Here is a 24,021-nt window from a genome sequence, read left to right as displayed (position 1 = left end):
AGATTAATAATGTGGACACACATGCTTTGATCGCAAAAAAAAGACGTATCCACAACAGTTCCACAGCAGAAAGAGCGTTACTGAATGAACAAAAATACAGAATGGTGTCTCTCCTCAACACTCCTGTTGCACTCCCGACAACTTGGAAGTTGCCAATAAACATGCAGGGTACCAAACAAAATATAACAACTTCACAGCACACTGTCTAAATCCTGTCTGGGGCTGTCCTTAGAGTCACATAAAAGCATGTTCTCTAACTGACTGAAGTCTGTCCGGGTCCATTCTACTCCAGTCCAGCACCATGCTAATGCGTCCCTTTGTCTTCCCCGCCTGCAGAAAAGGAGCAGCCTCCTCCACATCTCACTGACAACATGCAAGACGGAAGGCGTGCAACACCTCCGTACACTACTGAAAAGCCACATCACAACATCCACCAGTCAGTCTGCACACTGACACACACTAAACAGAAACGAAGAAAAAAAACAAAACAAAAAAAAAAAAGAGAGAGAGAGAGAGAGAGAGAAAACACGGTGATTAAAAGCAGTACAATGGCCTCCTCTTGGGTTTATTTTCCTATCGGCGTTTTTTGGATTTGCAGGGATTTGCGCACTGGCCCTGCTGCAGGCAGGCAGGCGGGCGGGCAGGCAGGCAGGCATACACATGTGGAATGTGGAGGGAAGCACCCGCCTTTAACAATAACACCATACACAAAACATAACCGGGGACGAGGCTAGCGTTGAAGTTTGTGCTGAAATGTGAAATCAATCTGCAAATGTGAAATGCCATGTGGCCTCCGTGCACGTCAAACACGGTATAGCAAGGGAACAAAGAGAGAAGCTGCACAATCTTTATTGCGGCTAGCTTCCAGCATCTCATGCTAACCGACTCCTCGGTGCGTCCCCGTCACAAAACCCAAGCTAAGTGGATTCACTCTTACCTGATGTGGCATATCAACCTTCACTTCGAGCAGTAGCGGAGGGGGCCCGAAATGTAGGAGCCAGGTCGCCGAATTGTCCGAGCCAGTGGAGTTGAAGGCGGCTTTTTAACAATTTCCCCCCGCGCCGAAAAAGTTTTCCTCCGTATAAAACCAAAACTGTCAACAGAGAAGAAAGGAGGAATGATGAGGCAGGGCTATCTAACGGTCAGTCGGGGGGCTGGGGGATTGGGTAACGTTAGAGCCTCGATGACGTCCCGTTATTTCTTGCAGGGACACTCTGTTACGCCAAACGTCATTCAATAAATCTGGCAGTGAGACAGTTGCCTCCTCGCTCAGACGGAGGTAAACACTTTGGGGAGCGAGACTTAGACCCTTTGGAGAATCACTTACGGGACTTCTGGGACATTCGGCAAACAAGTTACACATAATGCAGCACTTCATCCACACAGCTTTAAAGTTGTATAATTGTTCGCGCCGCTCGCTGCCGTCCTCGCCGGGGAGCGTGAATTACATGTTATAATGTAAACTCCATTAAAAGAAGTGGACCCAGAATAGTCTTCATACGTCTGAAGTCATGTTCTTAAGGGGGGGTTGTACGTTTGCCAACTCGCACGGTCGTATTCAATTGCCACATTTTTAAAAAGGGGGTTTCGTCGTCCCCTTTTCTCCACACATAAACGGACAGACACTGGCTAACAAAAAAAAAAAAAAGCCAGTGGTGCCAGCAGTTACAAAACGAACTCGTCCTTCAATACTCACACACCGTGGGTGTAATAGCGACAGCGGAATTGCCCCTCTACGTGACAGTAACGTTACGCCTGTGGGCTGACTGTTTGTGTCAGCGGCATGTCAAAATATTGCAGCCCGCTGGAGAGTCATGACAACAGCTAGCGCTAACGTTAACACAAGCACACTTTGCTGGCCTCAAACGTGCGTGTGTGCCTCTCGGCCCGAAAGCACTTCTCAGCAAAACGTAACCGAGAGAGAGCAAAGAACTATAATGCTAATGCAGCGCCGTGCCAACCCTTCGCCACGCGAAACACTACGCTAGGAACGAGTATGATAACTTACATTAGTCCATGCGAAGAGAAACGTAAGCACACGCTCTGTTAGTCCAGTTTTTTAGGTCTGTATCAACATAGATGGACTGCACTTCTCCATAGTCCCGCCCCCACGGTTTACCAGCAGGCATATCTATACATATATATAATCGCCTCGACGTCCAATCACAGCTGTCCACTCCGGAGTAGTGTCTGCTCCCATTGGTCGAAACATGGATCATTCTCCTGCCGACTCTCCAGCTGTCTCCTCACCATATAGGGGTGTGTCGTGACGTAGCAGGCAGCCTGATAGGTGGTAAACAATTTCGTTAAAAATAATAGATAATAAGAAAGAAATTTTAAAAAAAATATGTAATTAGACATACTCAAAATAAGGATGACAGTCATATTCTGGAAACCGAGACGTTCAGTGAGTTTCGTTTCCTGCGTTTATGGAAACTGGAGAGTTGGTGAGAAATGTCACAAGAATCTTTACAATTTGTTCATGCATTGAGTGCGCAGATATGTGCATTAGCAATGTTGACAGTGAATGCAGAATGATCTATCTAACTCCACATTTCTCAACATGAATGATTAATGATTTACCTATACATAATATATGAAAGTTCCAGCATCCTCTTTTCTCTCTTTCTGATCTCTCTGTCCTGGAAACTGGTGGTAACTGATAGCGTATACACATACCAAGAACATAAGAGGTCAGCGAAATATTTTCACCAGCCACCACTATCTAAACTGTCTCTAAATGTGGAGAGACAGCAGAGCTGATCTGTACTTGGAAGAATAAATTACTGGCAATGATAGGGACCTGAGGTGTTATACTATGTAGCCCCTGGGGGGGTTTATTATAGCACTTCAATCACCACCCTACCCACTCTGTAATTAGGAATCATTCTCTTCTCATATGTCTTGTCATTTCCTTGGATGGGCCATGCAGTGCAGGGTGCCAGCCTGGAGGAGTTGGACCATGGTGTCCTTTTTATCGAGGGTACATAACTGGACTTGTGGCTGCTGCAAAGATCCAACGCATAACCTTTAAGTACAATAAAGGATCATGTTGGCAAAAATTCCAGTCAGAGATTCATAACTTGTCATTTGTTTCAGACACTGTTACAACACTAGAAAAAGTACATAAGCCCCTCTCTTACAGATGAAAAAAGGCAACTTGATGCCTGATTATGTGTGGCTTTGAGCTCTCTGTGAAAGGATTAGGGTGTTTTAAAGTTTGTTTTCTGCGCTGTTAAAAGGAGCTTTTGAAAAGCTCGCCTTTTTTCTTCATGTGATACAAGACGCCTGTACCATATAAAGCTATGCTATACAATACAATATGATGCAATACTATACTGTACTATATTATATTATATACTATATAATTCATACTATTCTATACATTACTATGCACTGAGCTGCATGTCGAAGTGTCACTGAGTGAGATACTGAACCCCACACTGCTCATCAGTGAGGGCCCTGCGATGAGCTGGCGACTTGTCCAGGGAGTACCCTGCCCTCGCCCTGAGACAAGGCTGGGATTGGCTCCAGCAGCAGCACCCCGCGACCCCATGAAAAGGGATAAGCGGTTACGGACAATGACATGACATGACATGACATTACTATGCTATACTATACTAAACAATTCATACTATTCTATTCTATAATGTATTATGACTACCTATGCTATATTGTACAATTCGTACTATTCTATATTCTATATTATACAGTGCCTTATTATATACTATGCATGATATTTAGATACAATATTACAATCTGTGTTACAATCTATTTTACATCAATAGTATTGTGGTAGCAGAAATCAAAGAGGCAAGTAAATTAAATGTGTGCATGCTACTAAAATGGTCAGAATGACTTGATACCACACAAAGTGTGCGTGAGAGATATTGGTGAAACAACCCTTTCTTGTAAACCCCCCCCCCCCCCGTGGTTTCTGGATCTAATTGAATGGATCCGTATAGTCATACAGTGGTGTATGTGGTTTGACAAAGATCAATCAACCATTGTAACTCCAGTAAATGCACAAATCCCTTTTAAAACAGTGCGGCTCTGTGCAGCTCAGACCTGCCTGTGCTCTCAAGCTCCTGTAACACCTTTCCTTTCTCTGTGTTCAAAGCCCCCATTGTAAACATCAAACTTCAAAAGTACACTTCAGCATAAATCCGTGTTGACAATCTATGCAAAAAGAAACCGTCACTGTATGTGTGTGTACATATATACTGTCTTTTAACTTGTATGCATGCATTATATTTTTCCTTGCAGGCTGCCTGTGTGTGCATGCGCTGGAATCTAGGCCATCCCTTGTGGCTTTGTGTCTGAGAGGCGGATCAGCCTATATGAGGGGCAGCCAGGCATATGGGCGTGTTTGTGTTGGGGCATGCGCACACAGGACTTCATCTTCCTCTGTGTGTGTGTAGGAGCCAGAGAGAGAGTATAGTGTGAGGTGCCTTGGTTGTCTAGGGGTGTTTCCACTGTGCAAACACGCCACAGCGCACTAGGTACAGGAGACACTCAATTGGATTGCACACACACACAGACACACACACACACACATTTTCTTTGTTGCTTTCTCTTCCTCACTATCTCCCATCCTAGAGCCCAGAATCTCTCCATCTCACTTCAACGCCCCCCCCCCCCCCCCCCCCCCGACACACACACTCCCCACCTCCAAACCAACAAACACATGCACATACACACCACTTTCTCTCCCACTCACAGGGTGAGTCTAGGAAACAGCTGGAAAAGCAAACAGTCGCAAGCAGGCCGAGCCCTGGCCCACTGGCTCTCACACATGACTGGACCTTTACTTAGATGAATGCAGTCCTCACACTGAGTTTTCAGCTGCAGTCGAAAGGCACAAGGAGCAGCGCAATTGCACAAACCTAAAGGAATGCTGCAGCAGTTGGCAAACACACTCTTTGATCAACTTGGCAGTGTGCGGCGAGAAGATTGGTAGCAGCGTCACCCTCGTGTGCCACAAGTTTCTCAGGGATATTTTGGCAGCCGCGGCCACACAGAGGATCTCACAGTCCAAGGAGGGAGTTGTCTCACTGACAACCGGGCCTTTCCTCCATGGCATGCTCCTCGGCTCTGCCTCGTCCTCCGACTCCTCAACAATGTCATCATCAGCTTCCAACGTCAATAAACTCGACCCATATTCACAACATACTAGCTGCATTCCTTCCGATCAGACATGATGGAATTTGATAGCTGAGCAGAACTGGAACACGGGGTCAGTAAGTCAGCAAATACTGTACGCTGCACCTACAGTATGTCCTGTTTTCAGCGGACATAAGCTGCGTTTACATGGACTAATGAGCGGAAATAAAAATGCCTCATGCAACAACCACTTCAATTGGATAATTCTGATTGGAATTATTTCATTCGAGTTGAGAGGGGTGACGTAAACCTTTGATAATGTGATCAATATGGAAATATAAATGCCTAATAATCATGTGGGCCAAATCCCTAATCTGTTCCGTTCTCTCTGGTTAGAATAAATCTATTCTATTTTTACATGTTTTCTTTACATAGGGGCCACATGAGGTGACATGAATGGGTTTCCAGGAGGGACAGATAGCTTGCAAATGTACTTACATAACAACACACTTGTACTGTAAGACCTATCACTGCAGTGTATCACGTACCACAATAGAATATCTTTTTTTTATTTTTGGTAGCTGGTCTGCCCGTTGTTGCCAGGACAACTTACTTTTGCCGTCAAATTGATATTACATGGTACAAGGCTTGAGGTTGTGAAGTTGGATAAAAGTTGAAGTTTTGGTACGAAAAACTATAACTTTGTGTAGCCAAATTTACAAGAAGTTCATTCTTAATCGCAAGTCAACATGTTATGCATAGAGTTAGATGTGTACATTTACTGATATGCAAAAAATATATATAATTATATGTTTTTAAAGGGGTATTGGGCATAGTGGGCTCCCCATGGACCAGAACAAACCAAGTTCCACTCAAAAATCTAACACTTTATAGATCCCTGTGCCTTATCCATTGATGTACAGTATATCAGCAGATTAGACACTTAATCGTATATATATAAATATATCATATAAATATCATATTCTGCTTTCTACATCATATTGGATCACTTTATTCTTTTATTCATCCAGTTAGGTTCAAGTCTATAATCCAAATGATTTTAATCAGGTTGGAAACATATTGGCCATGTAACCAAAGCTATTGCCCTCTTTGATCAAAACCCATAGGATGTTGTGTTTTTCATGAGTAGTGTTCAAAATATGGTTTACATATGTATATTGTAATTGCGGACATGCATATGAAAGTGAATGAAATTGTATATTACATGATTTTATCACTGTAGTTTTATGAACTTTATCTATTCTAACAACACAAAGTATTCGATATGCAAAACAGATACAGACGGGATCTCACAAAATGAACAGAACATATGGATGATACTGAAGGCAGCTCTGTATTCAAAAGGGTTGGAGCACACTGATCATGCCTGCATCACACCCTCCAAAATTCCCTATACCCGTTCTCCTACTTATCCGGCTCTCCTGTCTTATGCGTGTTCCCGCAGGAGGGAGTACATCAAAAAGCCAGAAAATGTGCTGGACGGGTTTCAAGTATGTGGATATATAAGGAATGTAACGTAGACAGCTTATGGCAGAGCACCCTACAGAACCAGAGGCACCTCGCCACAAGCTGCCGCTCCACCGGTCAAACAAGCAAGCAAGCATGTGGCTATACTGTCCACACTGAGGGGGAGCGATTCTTCAGGAACAGCTGATTGTTGAGACAGACCCAGGAAAGAGACTCACGATGAACTACCCTTCTTCAGAGTCGCTTGTTCAGCTTTCAAACCTAAAGGAGCATTTAGCGCGCGCACAAGCAGACGTCACCTGTTCAACACCTTTAACATCTGCGTCAGTCTGCACCAGTACACTTTCATTTGATCTTTTCTGTTAGCTGTAAATATTTTTTTCATGCATTATTCAGCTGTTGTCTTTAATTTTTTTTTTCTTCTTTTTTTTGTCTTCTTCTTTTTATGTTGTTTTTTTTTTTTTGTTCATATTTTTACATACAATCAATAATTGACAGCCTGATCTGCTAATACATTCTACATTTATACTTTTCTCACTCAAGTAAGCTTTAGGAATGTTTTCTTTGATTTCTACTTTTTCTGTGTATTAAATGCCAAAGTACTAATTCACTTTAATGTCTTTCCTGTTTCTAGGGACACATGTGTGCAAGATATTTCCTGAGGAAGTCTTGCGGCACTGAATGCGTCACCTGCGTCGATGACACATTGCGCCGCGCTTGTGTTCACTGCCTCTAAAACCTCGTTTTATTTGAGCGCCATCTGAGCAATTAAACGTGTTTGCTTTTGCATTCAAGTGAATTCCACTTTTCGTTTGCTGTCGGTCCAAAATCGAATCCAAGCAAATACCAGCACATGTTGTGTTGCATCCACTTGGCTGAGGGGGAAATATATTTGATGGATTATTTCCACTCATTTCGGCTCTTCAGGAAGCGCTTAATGTGAAGTGGCTGGGCTGCGGAGAGGATACACACCAAGCGCCGACACTTCCAGCCAGATTGAATGCGGCGGCTCACTGCGCGGCCATAAATCAGCTCTATCATAATACACCACCTGTGTATAGCGAGTGTCAGCAAAAATAGTTTCCACCAGTGTTCCCGTACTGAGAAGAAGAAAATAGTGTTTTCAGTGAAGAGAAGAAATAGAAGAATGTACTCGTTTTCTGTCTCTCAGACTAGAGGAATTTATCGTGGGCTTTTTCTGGGGAAATTTTGAACAACCCATGGGTATGTGAAACACCTGACAAAGGGCCCAGAGAAGACATTAGTATTTTATAAAGAGTCTCTTTCAAGTGTAGTGTAAAGAAAGTATTGAGCATAAATTGAACTGGAACTGGTCAGATAAAGTAAAAGTACCTTAAAGCTGCCACAGGGTGCTTTCATTTTGGGCCGAATCTGGCGACCCCTGTGGACGAAAGCGGCATGAGCGTCACCACCTGCCGCCGTAAAGATCTTCATATAGCACGTGCATGTATTTCTTTTGAAAGCACATGAAAAGAGGCAGCATATTTTTGATAATATTTGTCTTGTTGGCAGCTTATATTGTGATGAGGTGATGTGTGTATTTCAATAAATGCATTATGATGGCAGTGAAACAAAGTCAACTTTTATTTAGTGTCATAGCACTAGAGTACAGAGCAGCTACTTTAAAGGGTAACTCTACCAATTTGTGTGTTTATGTGAAAAAAAGTGAAAAGCCTTTTGCGGCTCCACAGGAAGCTGCATGTTATTTGATAACTTACCTCCTGTTGCATTATGGGCAGTGAAGGCAGCAGGGTTTTGAAAAGGTCCACTGGTCCAACATTGGACTCCTTTAATGCTGTTGGGCTCATGATGGTCAGTTAAAAAAAAAACCAAAAAAACCAAATGATCAAAATCAATACAGCACCAGCGATATCACCTCTTTTTTTCTTCTTTTTTATTCCACACATTCTTCTTCTTTTTCAAAACCTGGCACCAACATTACCCACAATGCAATCACATCACATCACTGGGTGCAATTTATCAGATCACAGGCAGCTTCCTCTGGAGCCACAAAAGGCTTTATGCTACCTTTTTGACATATGCAGTACTCCTCAAGACCTGTGTTTAAATGTTGGAGTTATCCCTTAATAAGTTGTTCTAGCAAATGTTTTAATAACTATTATCTAATAATAACTATACAGAAATGGAAAATCTAGTCGCTGATGGTGGTATTTGCTTATGTAGGTCATATACAGGCATCAGTATGAAATTGAGGTCCCATAACCAGTTAAAAGTTATAGGTAGCAGTTTAAAAATGTAGTTAAGTGCATTTGCTATATCAGCTATATTTAACTAATGCTTTAATCAGATTTGGCTTTTACTTGTTTAATCATATAAGCAGTGTTGGGGAAACTACTTTGCAAGTGTAACTTGTAAAATTACATGTAGTTCAGCCTGCCAGTAGTTTGAACAAACTACATTTCTAGCCCTGGAGAAATGTAGTTTGTAAAACTACTGCTATGTTGCTCTAGTGACTACTTATACTCACTATACTCATTTAACTCAGTGTTAAATAAATCAACATATGGTGTATGTGAAACAAAATATAATAGCCCACAAAAAATTCACATGCCAGAAGAAATATGCCTCTCAACTCGAGAGGAAAACGTCGGAAAAAGTCAAAATTCTTGTTGTTTTCGGCTTGCAGAGCTCTCTTGTGAACACGTAGGTCGTGTCTGTAGATGCATCGATATCCAACATGTACATGCTCCAACATGGCCGTGGTTGGGCCGGTGCGTTAGGGGGCACATTGGGGGTAGCAGGAGGGTTGTCCATTACGTGCTTATGCCATATGAGCACTGCCTTCCTGGACACAAAGACCCATTTACTCTGTGAAGCATTTGAGTGCTACCAGGGCAAGCCAATCAGAGGCAGCGTTGGCTTGGCATGTCACAACGTTTCATGCCTTTTTTCAACGAAAAATAAAATACAATTTATGTCATATAGTTCTTTTTTTAAATGAAAAATATTTCATGTTATTGGACAAAATTGTAGTTTGTAGATTGAGTAGTTAAACTACAAAAAAATGACCCAAAAAGTAGTTGAAGTACTTGATGCAGCACAAAATATGAATGTAGTTTAACTCCCAGCAAGTTACAGCGAATTGTAGTTAAGCTGTGTAGTTCAACTACATGTAGTTTACATCTCCCCAACACTGCATATAAGCAAGTGAAATGTCAGCAAATACTGAATCTAAGTCACATTAATCGCAACAAAAACATATACGACCAGACACATCACCACGATCATGCAAATGTAAAACACTGAGATCAGTTTTCTCATCGCAGTCAATCGACTGGGCACATGTTTTCAAAATAAAGGTTGTGGAAATCCTCAAGTTAAGAGCCCTCGCAGCAAAGCTGGAGTCCAGTCCGAGCTGTTACGACTCTTTTACGGCCACCATCATTTAGAGCTCTTTTTGTTTTTTTATAACACGCTGACAGATGGAGGAGAAAAGTTTCTGGGTGGGGAGAGTTGCGGGACGGGAGGGCAGAGAAGGGAGAGCCTGCACGCCGCGGACCGATGAGACAATGGGCTGCCGCGTCACCATTCGACAGCCCTGATCAATGTCGAGCTGTTGCACAACACCAAACCCCCCCCCCCGCCCCCCGCATTTGTCTCACTCTCTTGCCTCACTTCTTGTTGGCCCACATGCTTTCCCTCCTGCTCGCTCAGCAGCAGAAGTAGTTCAGTGAAAACGAGACACATGGAAAAACTGCAACAGTTTGATGTTTTGAACGGACAAGATGAAGCAAAAAAACCACAGGTCAGTTCATCAGCGTTCAGATAGTTCCCTGTGTGTCCCCTAGTTTTTGACACCGAAACTAATGTTTTTTCAGTTTCTCTCATATGGATACTGATTAAAAGGAAAATGACAATGCATATAACGGGGTCTCCCTCTGTTCTCAGCTTGCTGTTGTCCTTCCTGCCCCCCCATCCCCCCCCCGGTCCACCCCGTCCCCCTCCCTCAGCTCCCCCGTGACCTCTGCCCCAGTGGGATTCATCACGAGTGGCAAAGACGAAGCCCAGATTCGCAGCTTCAAGTGAATCTGTTTGGAAACACTGAAGATCCCCCTCCCCACAACAAACGCTTCGCAGCAGACGTCTGGGAGCACAGCAGAAAAATTCCAGCCTAATTGCTCGGATGCGCCGCAGTCAGACGTCTCTTGAACGCACATCACCCTCTGAAGTCATCCCTCACCACTGGACTTGATTCCATGTTTCATGCGACGCTCCGGCAGCGCCGCGTCACGCCCCAAAATGGATCCCGACACGACAGGAGTTTGTCCACAGTGCGACTCGCTTCCTCACGAGGATCTGCAGCCAGAACAAGCCCGACAACTGCTGCTATGATATAAACTCCATGTATAAAAGATGAGGATTTGCCTTTTTATAACACGGAGGGAGCAGGGCTGCCCGCCTGGGTAAGACTTTTTCTTTTTACTGAGTGCATTTCTCACCCCCACCCGTTTTTTTTTTTGTTGTTTTTTTGGGGATCTTTTGTGGCATTTGTGTCCCGTTTTTTTTTTTATTCAGTTTCAGTGAACTATGAAATCATACACTTTCGCTCCACCCTGGCAGCTTTCTTACCGCCGAGATTTCTGTTTTTATGAAGTGCACCACACGCCCCGCACTGATTCCCTGCGGCCGGAGAACTGGCAGGGAGGAGGACGGTGCCAGTGTCCCTTCAAACTGGTCCACCTTCAACCTACCACTTTTCACTGTATTATTTGCTCTGCGGCTCAGGTCGGTCGCCACTTCCTCCCACTGCAGGCCCTGCGGCGTCATTATCTTGTTTTTGTTCTCTCCACTTCTTGTTTTCTCTTCTGCATTCTCGCGCCCAGATTCTCACCGGTCACACATCACTCACAGTTGTCACATTCTCATGGCACGTTTTTTTTTTTTTCTCTCATCCCAGTCCTGCACAAACAAGTTCATTTTCCAGCTGTCAACAAGGGACGGTCTCAGGCCAAACCATATGGATGTGTCTCGCTGCACGCATTCCCCCCCCTGTTGGTCACGTATAGCCTGTTTTCCGAGCATGAACATTAGAGCATTCATGAGCACACGCATGTGACACAGATCACAACATCCTGGAGCACATGCTTGGCTCTAGGGGTTAAAGGGAGCACGGGGCATGTGACTGCAAAGATCATACGTGAGGGGGGGAGGGCGGAGGTGACGGTATGGATTGTTATTGATTTGTTATTGTCGTGTTGCGGATATTTATTGCTCGCAAGCGCCGATTGGTTATTCGCGTAGGCTTCTGGTCCAACACCGCTAAGGCTGAACTGAACCGAGCTGTCTTCACCGGAGTCAAACGGGGTGAACTGAGGGAAAACTGAGTTGGACCGAGCGGAGGCTTCGCTCTCGCGTTAACAAACGAAACCGCGCTCGTCACATTGTGCGCACACGTGACTCCACATGTGACCTGACATGTGACTCGACGCTTTGAGGCTGTTTTGTTTGCAGCATTATTTAATTATTTAAAAAAAAAAAAAAAAAAAAAAATCACTTATGTAATCTGGGATTGTTATTATCAGGCCTGAAGCAATAATTCAGATGATAAACTAATATCGATTAGAAACGACTGGGCTAACATCGCGCAGCAGCAGCGGCTCATTTGTTGTTTCATTTGTCCAAACTAAAATATGTTATATGCATGTGACCAATAATTATATATATAAAAAAAAAGAATCTGTCAAATACACGGATGAACGTTTAAAAAGAGCTACAGAAGCAACCACATAAATAACCCGACAGTAATAAGGGAAACTTTTTCCCTGACCCCGGGTCAAAGCAACCACTGGTCTTGTGGTTCTCTACCCTACGGGCCCCGTGTCCAGAAAAATCCCAAATTAAATCAGTTTCGATGCAGTGTGCATTTAGCGTGTATTCGTTTGAAGCCTTTGTCAGGCAAACATGCCAGACATTCTCCGGTTCCAGCTTTTTCTCGTGTGAGGATTCTGCTGCTTCATAATATTTGCAATGGAATATATTTCCGTGTGGCAGTGCTGGTCTGAATCAGATGAGCAATTGGAAGAGGGCACCTTCGTCTCAGGGAGCAGGTTATTAAAGGGTAAGTTTCGCTATTTTGTGATGCACGTCTATACATTTTACTGAACAACCCCCCCCAAAAAAATATCCCTGGGTTGGTAGTTGGTAGTAAATTCTGAAATGCATCCATACTCTCGGAACCTTGTGACTTCTTCTGGACAGCTGCCCTGTGCTGTCGTCACACTTGTCACGTTTGCAAAAAGATGGCAACTTCAGGTCCAAGTGCACGAGGGATGGACGGATGTTTGCATCAAGGTTATAGTGAACTAAAGCAAACTGAAAAAATAACACCAGGCTGAAAAGACATTTCAGTGAACTGAAACAGAAATAAAATCGCTCAAAAAAAACCCCAAAACACTACACTTTCAAAATAAAATAGAAAATTAACTGGGACGATTTTTACATATTTCCAAAGTTACTCAAAATGAATCAGAAGAGGAAGATCTTCCGATTTTTATTTGTGCCCACACAGACGAAACAAACAAACCAAACTAAATAAACAAACCGACCTTAAAGGACGACACAATTTCATACTGTCTTACTTTGTTTATGTTTGGCGGACCCTGCCACCTTTTTAGCTTCAAACAGCGTTCTGGCCCTTCCTTTCCTCTGAGAACAGCTTGTTTATTCAGCCGTAGGAAAAATAAATATTTAGAGTTTGTATTATCACCTCATTCATATTGTAAATAGTCAAGTTCTGACTCTGAATTTCTTCTCCAAAACTACGTCGTGCCCATTTTAATAGAGATACACAGGACAAGTCTTTGGTGTTAGTCTCATGTATGGAATTATTGATATTTTTAAAACAAAAAACCTATTTATTCAGTCTGGCTTGTGTGCAGCGTCTTATAACTGCATGGTTTTACTGAGTTTACATATTTGAATTCATCTGTTTTCATCAGAACCCTTTCCTCTTTTTATCAATATTCCATATGGATTTTGATTCATATTTTACTGTTTACCACTGTTATTATTATTGTTATATTCTATCTTATCAACATTTTTAACACGTTGTTTTACGTGATACTTTATTTCATTGTCATTATATATCGCTTGCATTTATCTTATTTATCTTCTCTATCTTTTTCTTTCAATTCTAACTCTTCATTCTATTGCAGTTACTGTGCATTGGTCTGTAATTCCATTCTTGTTTTCTAAATATCCCATTCTTTTTCACTCACTTGTAATGCACTTTGAATTGCGTTTCTAACTTGTTCGAAAGGTGGTATATATAAAAAAAGTTTGAGTGACACAGAGCTGCAGATGATTATAATACAACTACATCATTTATTTTGGTAAATAATCCAACGGTAATAAAGGAAACGTTTCACTAACACTGCACCAACACTAAGCCTTGGGTGGTTTTTCTATCCATGGGTCAATTCATGGCTCGTGCTATCTGACCAGACTGGATCACTTTTGAAGCAGCGATTCCGACTGTCTTCATTTGAATGCTTTTTCAGGCAATAAAGGCAAACGTTCTTGCGTGCGCATTTACTGCTTCATACCACATCAGATGGAACGTGTTGTGGTGCTTGGTGTCGGGTGGATGGAAAGGAACAATGTGACGAGGACACCTTGGTCTCAGGGGAATTAGAACTGGAATTTCTCACCTACTCAGCGAGCAGCCCCTGGGCCAAATGCGGCCCTTTACCAGCCTCATTATGGCCCTTTGAGCGTTTTGTTGTTAGGCTTGTTAGCCCATTAGTTAGTTATGACTGTTGCCAAGAACAACAACACTCACTTAAAGGTTTCTTTTTTTTTTTTTTACTCAGGCTCTTTAACCAGAGGGACATTACGAGAATCAAACCGACAAGTTGAAAAGGTGCATTGTTTCTGTGCTTTTTCGAGTTTCTTTTTAAAATAAGTAAAAGTGGAGGAAAAATGTAAAAGTGCATTGTTTTACCACATTTAAATTCCTGGCCCATTGGCCCTTTTTTTTTTTTTTTTTTTTTTTTTTTAAATCAGGCCCTTGCTGTTTTAAAATGGGCCTGGTCTGCACACTCAATCAAATACAAAAAATGGTTTTAATTCCCGGCTGCATCGGTAAGCTATAACCAAACAACTGCTAGATGCATCCACACTCACTGTACCTCACGGAATCTCTCGGACGTCTGAACTTCTGTCCCGTGTCGGCTTCAGCCTCTGCATGTACGCAAAAAGCTCACGTCCATAGGGGCGCTTGGAAGGGCGGACGCGTGTCTGCATCGAGGTCGGTCAACTTTAACCAAACTCGAGCTAAAACTAGGCGTCAAAACAGACATTTCAGTCAGCTGAAATGGAAGTTAGAATCTTGACTTTCAAAACAGAAAGAGAAAGACGACTGAAACAATACTGCGCACTTGCGAAGCTAATGAAGTCAGGTCAAGTCGAGTTTATTTCTGGAGCACATTTAAGGGAAAAAAAAAAAAAAAGCTGACCAAAGTGCTTTACGAGGAGATTACATAAAACACAGGAATTTCCAAATAAAAAGGCAAGAATTTAAATGAAACACATGAATAGACAAAAATATAAAAAAAAAAATAACAACCAGCATGACATTACATTAAATAAGACGATAAAACACAGGGACAATACAAACCAAAAGAGTGATGAGGCACTTTTATAATTCGATTCCTGGGCTGGAGAATAGAGATGGGTTTTTGGACGGGCTCTGAATGCATCAGCGGAGGGGGGTGATTAAGCTGTTTGTGGCAAACTATTCCACAGTTCGGGGGCCGGCGACTGAATCGCTGCTGGAGTCGAGCTGAGCGCGTGGACGGCAGGAGCGGCGGCCGGTCAGCGGCTCTGAGTGGCGGGAGGAGGTGGAGTTGGGAGATGAGCAGGTCTGAAAACAAAACCTGGTGCCAGTCCACACAGGGGCTTTAAAAAAAAAAAAACAAAAAAAAAAGCAAAAGAAACTTGAAATCCATCGCGGTCGCCACGGAAGGCAGGCCAGAACAATGACGCGGTCTCTTTGCCCAAATACCAAAATTCGCCGGCAATTTCTTCGGTTTCAGCCTTTGTCAGTTTGTTTGAAAACTGTCAAAACAACAAGCTTAAGGAGGCACTGGTGTACGAGCATATTTATTTAGACTGGCATGTCTGCATGTCTCCGAGTGAAACTGCCTTCAGAAAGTGCAAGTCTTCTTTAATCTTGCCCTAGACGATTGTCTCCTGTTTTCTCATGAGAATAAATAGAAACATCATACGGAACCATCATAACGTGAACCTTAAACTAAACTGAAATGATCCAACCCACTCTGGAACTGGGAAAAAATGAAAAAAAAACAAAACAAAAATAAAAGCTAAGGAAAAATCTAAAATTATAATAACTGTGGTTTTTACGTTTTTGGTTGTGTCTCCGTGTCCCCTGTCCCCCTGGCCATGCCCCGGTAAAGCACAGGCTGTCTTCAGATGTTTTTGTCCTCCTTCCAAGACAACAGGTGCAAATCTGTATAAGCTCAACTGCTTCCTACATTATCCTGCATAATTTCCCCAGAGGGGAGAGCGGCAGGATTAAAGGAGGTAAGGGAGACTTGAGAAAGTGTTGCCTTTCTTCAGGCTGCGGGGCCAAAAGGAGAACTAACATGCGTTCCCTGAAGTCACGTGAGCGAACAGTATGTGCTCGTACGTCCGGAGGAACCCGTGTGCTCCTGCGCCGTGTGTGTTGTGTGTTTTTCGATCTCATTTTTCGCAGATTAAAAAAAAAAAAAAAGAAAGAAAGAACAAAAAAAGGAGAAAAACACAAACTGGCAACCCGGACCGTAATGCCTCAGAGCCAGAGTTATACATAGAAAATTACACACTGGTGTGCCAACCCCTCCTGACTCGAGCCTGCAACACAGAGAGGGAGAGACACACACACACACACACAAACATAGAAATGCTCCACATAGACCCACACTTTCGGAAAAGTCAAGCGTGTGACGTCTTTCTACGACTCTTTTTTTTTTTTCTTCTGTTGACTAATGCGACCTCTGGACATTCTCTTTCTCATAACCAATCAGAACTTTGCCCTTTACATCGTGGCTCCATATTTACACCGATGAAGTTCCCCTGCTGCTGCTGCTGCTGCTGCTGTTGCTGCTGCTGGTTCATGACCACCCGACTGTTATGCAACACAAGGCGACACGCTTTTTAATTTTTCAAATGTGGAGCTTTAAAAAAAAAAAAAAAAAAGCTGCGAGGCGAAAGAGGAAAACCCGCCATTGTCGGAGCTCTCCGGGCAAAAGCAATGAGCTCCCTGACATGCCAGGGTTAAATCTTTCATGCGAGACGGGAGGGGGCGCAGAGGGAGCTGTTTGTTTGGGTGTGCGTGTGCACGAGTGACAGGCGAGGCGGGCGAGAGGCCCGGTCGATCTGGATGAATGTTTAAGGCCGTCTTCGAGTCGTCGAGCGCAGGCACCGGCGATCTGAGGCAAAAGCGACGAGCTCCCGCGCTGCTGGCTCCTCGACCTGCCTTTGGTAAATGTTTGACTAAGAGTGTCCCCGCTCGCTGGATTTGCTGCACGCTATAGTGTGCAGAGGAGGCCTGAGAGTCGTGGGGGGGTGGGGTGGGGGGGGGAGACACTGATGTCACCAAGAAAGCCAGGCGCTGGGAGGAAGCACGCACAGACTGAACCTGAACTGAACTTTTCGCAGGCTCCTCTCGAAAATTATTATTCCTCCTGTGGCCGTTCACGCTGTGCATACACTCCTGTTTACTGGGCCCGTGTGTGTGCGTTCTTGCGGTTTCTTGTTGACTTAATCACTCCTGCATGTACCCGCCACCTCAGCACACACACCGGCTGTTTTATGTATTTATTTACTCACTCATGCACTCCATGTATTGCTCACTTACTGTATGGGCTCAAGCACGGTGACTGCCGGGTTTCTGCTTGTGCTCCCTTGCACGTATTATGCACTTACTGCATACCCCAGTTACCCACTTAGCTCGTCAATAGTGGGTTTTTTTTTTTTGTTTTTTTTTTAACTCACTCCGCTTGCTCTCTGACACCTAGCAGCTAAAGTAAGTCCTCTTGGAGACGATACGATAAAGAACAAGGCAATGCAAGAATAGAACAAAAAAAAAGAAACCACAGACATGAAGCACATCCATTTCGATGCTGTGTAGACATACAGTAATTAATCATTACCCGCAAAAGTTATAAGAATTTTCCCTTTGCTTTCCTGATGCAGGAAATCTAACATTTCCCCTTATTATTCCCTTTAAAATACAGTGTTTTAAAAAACAAAACCATGGCGATCAATAACAACAGTAAAGCCTCAATAATTATGGCGCACAAACAACAGGAGGAGGTAGACAGATTTATTTACCCTGGGGGCATAATTACTGTGCTCGGAGGGAACAGAGGAAGATGTCAGAGCGCCAGAATGGGAAAAGCAAGAACAGCACTCAGCCTCCTAAACAACATTTGGAAAAACAAAGGAAAATCCCTCTCACTTAAAGAGGCAATTTGTAAAATGTTTCCAGGAAATTTAGTTTAGAACATTAAATTGTTAAAAAAAAAAAAAAAAAAAAGACCCAACAGTGTCAACGGAGAATGAAGAAACTACAGTGTCACGCCAAAGGCAAGCTAGCAGGCTAACCAGCTAGCTCCGGCCTGTCCTGTGTCAGTACAACGTAACGTAATATCATACGTAATATCACTTTGTCTGACGGCCCCCGTGCTTTAATTCAACTAGGAGATGGAAAAGCGATGAGTTTGCAATTCAGTCTAATAAGTAAACAGAATAAACACACAAAATGTAAAAAAAAATAAATACATTTTAAAAAATGCTGAAATACAACAGTACACCGTCCGAACAGCACCAATGAAACAAAACTCACCCCGGTGTGTCCCTCCACCACCGCTTCTTCTGGTTTGGTTGAAGTAAATCCTCATTTCAGATGTGAAAACGTCCTGGCTCTAATCGCAGCGCGCCGCGCATACCAGCCTTTTCCGAAAGTCTGCCGGCCAAACACCATCACCATCACCAAACACAGCGGGAACACACCCAAGCAGGCGCCCGTGGAACCTCGAAATAGGCGAAGGGAGTGGTGCAGGATAGGGCGCACGGCCATGAGACAAAATAAGGCAATCGGCAACAATGGAAAGGAGGGCTTTTGCTTGTGGCTTAAGTTCCTTTGGGGATTCAAAAGCCTAAGTAGTAATCTTTGCTTTTTTCATGTAAGATACTGCAAAGTTTTACCCTATCAGACCACTAAACATATGTCAAATGAAATAATGGGATGAGGCAGGGAAGATAATCCGTCTCCAGTTGCACGGTTCACAACTCGCAGGCATAAAACATACATGACATATTCATAATGGTGAGTCAGGAAACACAGAGACCTTCAAGAAACTTTCTAATAACCTTCTAATAAGTCTGAGCGCCGGCGGAACGTGAACGTCTCATGATGGTCGACATGCTCCTCCAGAGGCAGGAAACACTGCCCCTCTTTTCATTTTGGGGCAGTGAAAAAAAGTGGAGAATCTTCGGCTCAAAATCCTGAGCTGGCCACAGACCCGCACGTGGACCTCGTGCGAATCAAGAGCACGAAGTCCAGTGTGTGGTCACACAAGTCTTAAAGTGCTAAAATGAGACCATTAACACTGTTCTTCTGTGCAGCAAACCACTTAACGTGCCCTAACCTGGAGTGGATTATGGCGCCGGGACTCTCTAAGTCAACCAGAGGGGAGGAATCCCAGCAGGAACCGTCACAGCAGAGTCTCATGCGGGGTGGAAACCGCCTGAAACTTTTGGAAAGAGTTTCAAATTTAATTTTCAAATTGCGCTGCGATTCGGCATAAATTAGTGGCGCAGGAAATGTCTTACTTTTTTTTTGAAAATGTGCTTAAAAAATATTATTTTGATGACCACACGCTGGCGGCGTATTTGACTTTTTGTGAAAAATGTTTATTCCCCTTCCTGCTTGAGGAGACTGATATTAAACTAAAGACTGCTGTGATATAAGGCACTGTACGTACGCATGTATTTTCTTCCTGAGATGCTTTCCCTTATGTCTCAGTTTTATTTGTCTGACCGTCTCCCTCCACACACACACACACACTCTCACACACATAACTCACAGTATAAGCCTGTCTGTGGGAGTTCTCCTGGGTACAGTATGCAGTCTGTGGGTTTTATCAGAGGTGTTCCACCTGGAGGGAGTCTGGGAGCAAAAACACAGCTTCAGACAGATTTAGAGCTCTTTCTGCTCCGCAGGAATGAGCGGGCAGTGTTTGCGTTGCGCGGTGTTTGAATAGTGCCCTTTCTGGAGAGAGCCTCCCATTGGTGAGCGGCTTCTGGAGTGTGAGGATGCATAAATGACACTGCCGGATAAAAGCCTTTTGCAGCTGTGAAAATGTCAACACGCATAACTGGCCGGACACCGATTTGTTTGTAGTCTGTAAATGATGTTCAGTAATAAGTTGCTGTTGAATAGTCTTTGTACCTTAACTTTACAAACGGCACTGCACTCTGTCATTTGTAATTTGCAGCTCTGCAGAATGAAAGCTTTTCATGGGGAGAGAGGAATGAAAAAAACTCCATTGAAGCTTTTCTTTCTTTCTTTCTTTTTTTTTTGTTGAGTCAGTTGGAATCAAGGATGTTTTTGTCCTGTGCATCATTATTCTTCATGCGCTGGCTCATTTTATTCATTTTCTTTCCCCCCCGTTCAAAATTCTTCCCCAGGTTTTTTTTTGTTTGTTTTTGCACCTAATTTGATGCCGGGAAAAATGGAGCTCTTAAGAAATGTAGGCCACATAATTGTGTCAGTATAACAAAATTAAAACACTGTAAATCGGAGCTTCAGGCGTACTGTACGTGTGGATGTGAAGAAGCAGCCATGTGTTCAGCAGCTGTCCTCGTCAAAGAGCCGTGTGTCTTCTTAAAATACAGCGCGGGACCCGGAATAAGTCACGGACCTGTTTTTTTGGGGGGGGGGGCCTGGTGCCGTATGTGACCGGGATTAAAATTAAATCAGGCTTGCTGAGATCGAATGCAAATTCAAAACAGGTAGAGCACAAAAACAACTTCACCTTGTGTTGGTTATTCATCCTTTTAAAGCAATGCTTTAATTGTGTTACGTTCATATGAAGCATGTGTACTGTGCTACTTTGGTCATTTGATATGATTACATGTGGTTATGATCGCGGTGTGTGTGTGTGTGTGTGAGCGTTGTAAAACATATGAAACAGATTGTAAGCCTGTGACAGAGTAATGACACATGGCTATAATAAACATAATGCTCTTCATGCATTACACACAAACATAAAACCACACCTTTAGAAGTGACTATGGTTAGAAAGATTCTATAAAAAATATCTGCGCTGGAAATGTATATCCGCATGTTGTGAATGTCAAATTTTCTGTGCATATCATTATCTTATTTTTTTGTTGTTTCCCATATTTTTTTTTAATTAACATTTTTCACTTTTACCTTGTTTCCCATCGAACAGAGACTCTTGTTTTTGTTGTTTGTGGCCTGATCTGATGCAAGTTTCTTATTTACTGTGAGGGGCTACGACCGGATATCGACATTTTTCTGTTATGGAAATGTTTTTCGCTCTGAAGATGTCAGAACGCTGAAGTGCTAATCAGATCCTTCATGGTGCAAAACACGAGCATTTGAGTTGAAGCCTTTCAAAATGAACTCAAACTAAAAACATGTGAAGAAATTACAGGAGAAATCTGCAGATATCTATCGAAGTTTGCGTGCCGCTCATTTTTGTTTTATTTTGTTTTTTCTTATTGTTGACTGTGTCCAGCTGATTTTGATTTGAGCTGCCTATTTGATTTGTTGCTTTTGTGTGGTCATTTGATGGTTTATTGCTGTTTGTTCACAGGTTTGGTTTTGTAAAAGCAAAATAAAATATTCTAATAAAAATAAGCATTTATAAAGAATTCTAAAAAAAAAACCACACACACGCTGTATACATCAAACATTGAATTTATATGCAACAACATTTAGGGGGCATCAACCATTTCTGACTGGGCATATTTTTGATTTGCCAGCTTTTTGCTGATACCTTCGCCTGTGCTATTTCTCTTGCTGTTGCTATGTCCTTTTGCTGGTGAAGTGATCACGGTCTCACTTGATGTGACTGCTGTGAATTCATGGAAGTCAAAAAGTCAGAGCATCTCTGCGGCCGTCAGCCAGACAAGGTTTTTGGTCCATGGGCTCAAAATGTTTGAAGCCTGAAAACCTTCTTCCTCCAATGGACCCAATGAGCCACTCTGCAGGAATGCTGCACCATCTTGGAACCTGGTATCCATTTCTGCTTATCATATGTTTTAGTCAAGGGACGATCAACTAGAACAGAGTTAAGTCCGCCTATAACAACAGATCATTTTGCATAAACACTTTCTTCAGGATATGAAGGAAACAGTAAAACTATGAAATGAGGAAAAGGGAGAAGCAGTCTGACAAGTATCTGATTCAACGCTAACATAATGCCGCTGTTGGTTGTCACAAGGTTATGAAGCCATTAAGCCCAGAGAATCTTTTTTGAGATCCGAAGAAACATTGTGTGATAATACACACTTAGGAGATGGCAGCCTGCCAAATAAGATAATAAAGTCTTTTGATTTGTACATTTTTCACGTTCTTTGCGGCGGGCAGGCGCGGATACAGTTACATCCTGGATTTTGATCAAAAGGTACCACACCTTGTTTCAGAAGCCACGTCGTTTGTTACTTGGCGAGTCACCAGATGTTCATTTTAGGCCCTGGTGGCTACACACACACACACACACACACACAAAAAAGTGTCGGGGTAGATTAATAACCATCCTTTTAAAGTACAGCTGCAACCTTTGATTTTGAACGGTGATTACGGCGCGGAGCACGAACAGATAAGACAGTCGGAAACAAAAGAGAGCAGAGATGCAGGACGGCGGCGTGAGCAGTCAGGCAGGATCCAAGGACTGTCCCGGGACAAATTAAACACTAAACATTAAAGGAGCGCTAAACATTAAAGGAGCGCTTATCGAGAGCTCTCGCTAACTGTTGTGTCTCCAGTGTTGTGTGTTTTATTAGACTCAGCGTGCTCCCTTCAACCAAACTGCAGCAGCGCAATAAAAGAGAGAGAAAATTGCGATCGTATAACAATAAGCAGCGATAAAACAACACACTGAACAATTTAAATTTAAAACGCACAATATGTCACGTCCCCTGCCGTTGGCCTGATCAAAAGTCAGGTGCAGAGCCAGGTGTTCTGGGGGAATCAACACCCTGTTAAACTTCAAAAGTGGATTCCTCCTCACTCCTGTTTATCAACCTGACTGCAGCGATGCTCAGCGGAGGTGACCTCCATTATCAGGTGTTATCGGTCGGTATGGTTGACCGGTGACTGGAACTGGAGGGCAAATGTACTTAACTACACAAACAACGTTAGAGAGAGGAGATGGTGACAGTTCGGTGACAGGCTGACCTGAACACGAACCCTTGGTGCGTGATATTTCCCGCTAGCTTACGGCTAATGCACAGTAGACCCCCCCCCCCGGCCATTGGGGGCTAATGGACACAAGAGTAAGAGCAAATCACAACCAGCATTGCTGATAAAAATGTATCTGACGTGACTCAGGCACATGTGTTCACAGATGAAGTAATGGTGAGTATTATTGACTTTATGCTTAGCCCCGTTTTCTGACTTCCTGTAGCGACAGGTCACCATTGTTGGAAACATTTGGGATGATGTAAGCGCGCAACTCAACAAAATATATAATAAAGAATAGAAATGTTTGACCCACATCTTTTAATAGACATTTAAAAAGTGTCACAGCATGAAGGCTGAAAATATAATGGCACACTAAGGAGAAAATTGTCTTGAATATATCTGTGTGTAGCTTAGCAATAGTGATAAATACCTTTTTTTATCTAAAAAAAACAAAAAAAAACTCATTTTGTGGTTTTGCCAAATGGCCTTGAAATGTCTCCTCTGGTCATTTTCTTCTCATTGACATTACTGACGGCTGTCAATAGCAGAACACACTGTGCTTGTGTCCGGCTGCTCTGTCACTTTAGGCCAAAATAAACTCTTGAGCAACAAGGCGGCGATCAAAAAGCACAAACGGTTTTGTATTGAAAATAACAGCGATCAAATGAAGTCAGTAAAATAGGCTCATAAATAACCTTGACAAAATCTGAAGTCATGATCTCAAGGGGATTTCTCCGGGTTAATTTTCAAAACAGTGGTCAGCGGCGGCTTCCACCACAACGTCCACCCAGAGCTGTCAGCTGACCGTCTTTGTTTGCCTGACACCGCTGCTGTCTCCTCCGTACAGGTCGAACAAGGTGACTGTCTCCGCAGCCAAGTGGGTGTGAAGCCAGGACTGTGAGTGACTAGATCACATGTGACAGAAGTGCAATGAAGGAACATTGCAT

At 43.1% G+C, this 24,021-nt stretch overlaps 1 protein-coding gene and 1 long non-coding RNA gene across 7 annotated transcripts in view; one reads left to right on the top strand and one right to left on the bottom strand.

Moving 5' to 3' along the window:
* LOC119022671 (vitamin D3 receptor A) overlaps window positions 1–2,213 on the bottom strand; it is an 80,797-nt gene extending 78,584 nt beyond the window's left edge. Inside the window, exons 1-2 of one of the 6 annotated variants that reach the window (XM_037103814.1) lie at window positions 2,009–2,213; window positions 938–1,093 (exon numbers count right to left, since the gene is read on the bottom strand). The gene's annotated coding sequence lies outside the window, so the exon portion shown is untranslated. Of the gene's footprint in view, window positions 1–937; window positions 1,094–1,696; window positions 1,943–2,008 lie in introns of those variants that run through there. The other 5 variants (XM_037103818.1, XM_037103816.1, XM_037103815.1 and 2 more) reach the window with 5 other exon arrangements.
* A 14,938-nt stretch (window positions 2,214–17,151) lies between these two features.
* On the top strand, window positions 17,152–22,390 carry LOC119022127. The gene is made up of 2 exons (XR_005075837.1): window positions 17,152–18,964; window positions 19,264–22,390. It is a non-coding gene; the product is annotated as an uncharacterized LOC119022127 (long non-coding RNA).
* Window positions 22,391–24,021: the final 1,631 nt, after the last annotated feature.

Source organism: Acanthopagrus latus, chromosome 7 (genome assembly GCF_904848185.1).
Source record: "Acanthopagrus latus isolate v.2019 chromosome 7, fAcaLat1.1, whole genome shotgun sequence".
In the NCBI taxonomy this organism is placed as follows: Eukaryota; Metazoa; Chordata; class Actinopteri; order Spariformes; family Sparidae; genus Acanthopagrus; species Acanthopagrus latus.
The sequence above is the reverse complement of the archived record's forward strand: the minus strand, read 5'-3'. Positions and strand labels throughout refer to the sequence as shown.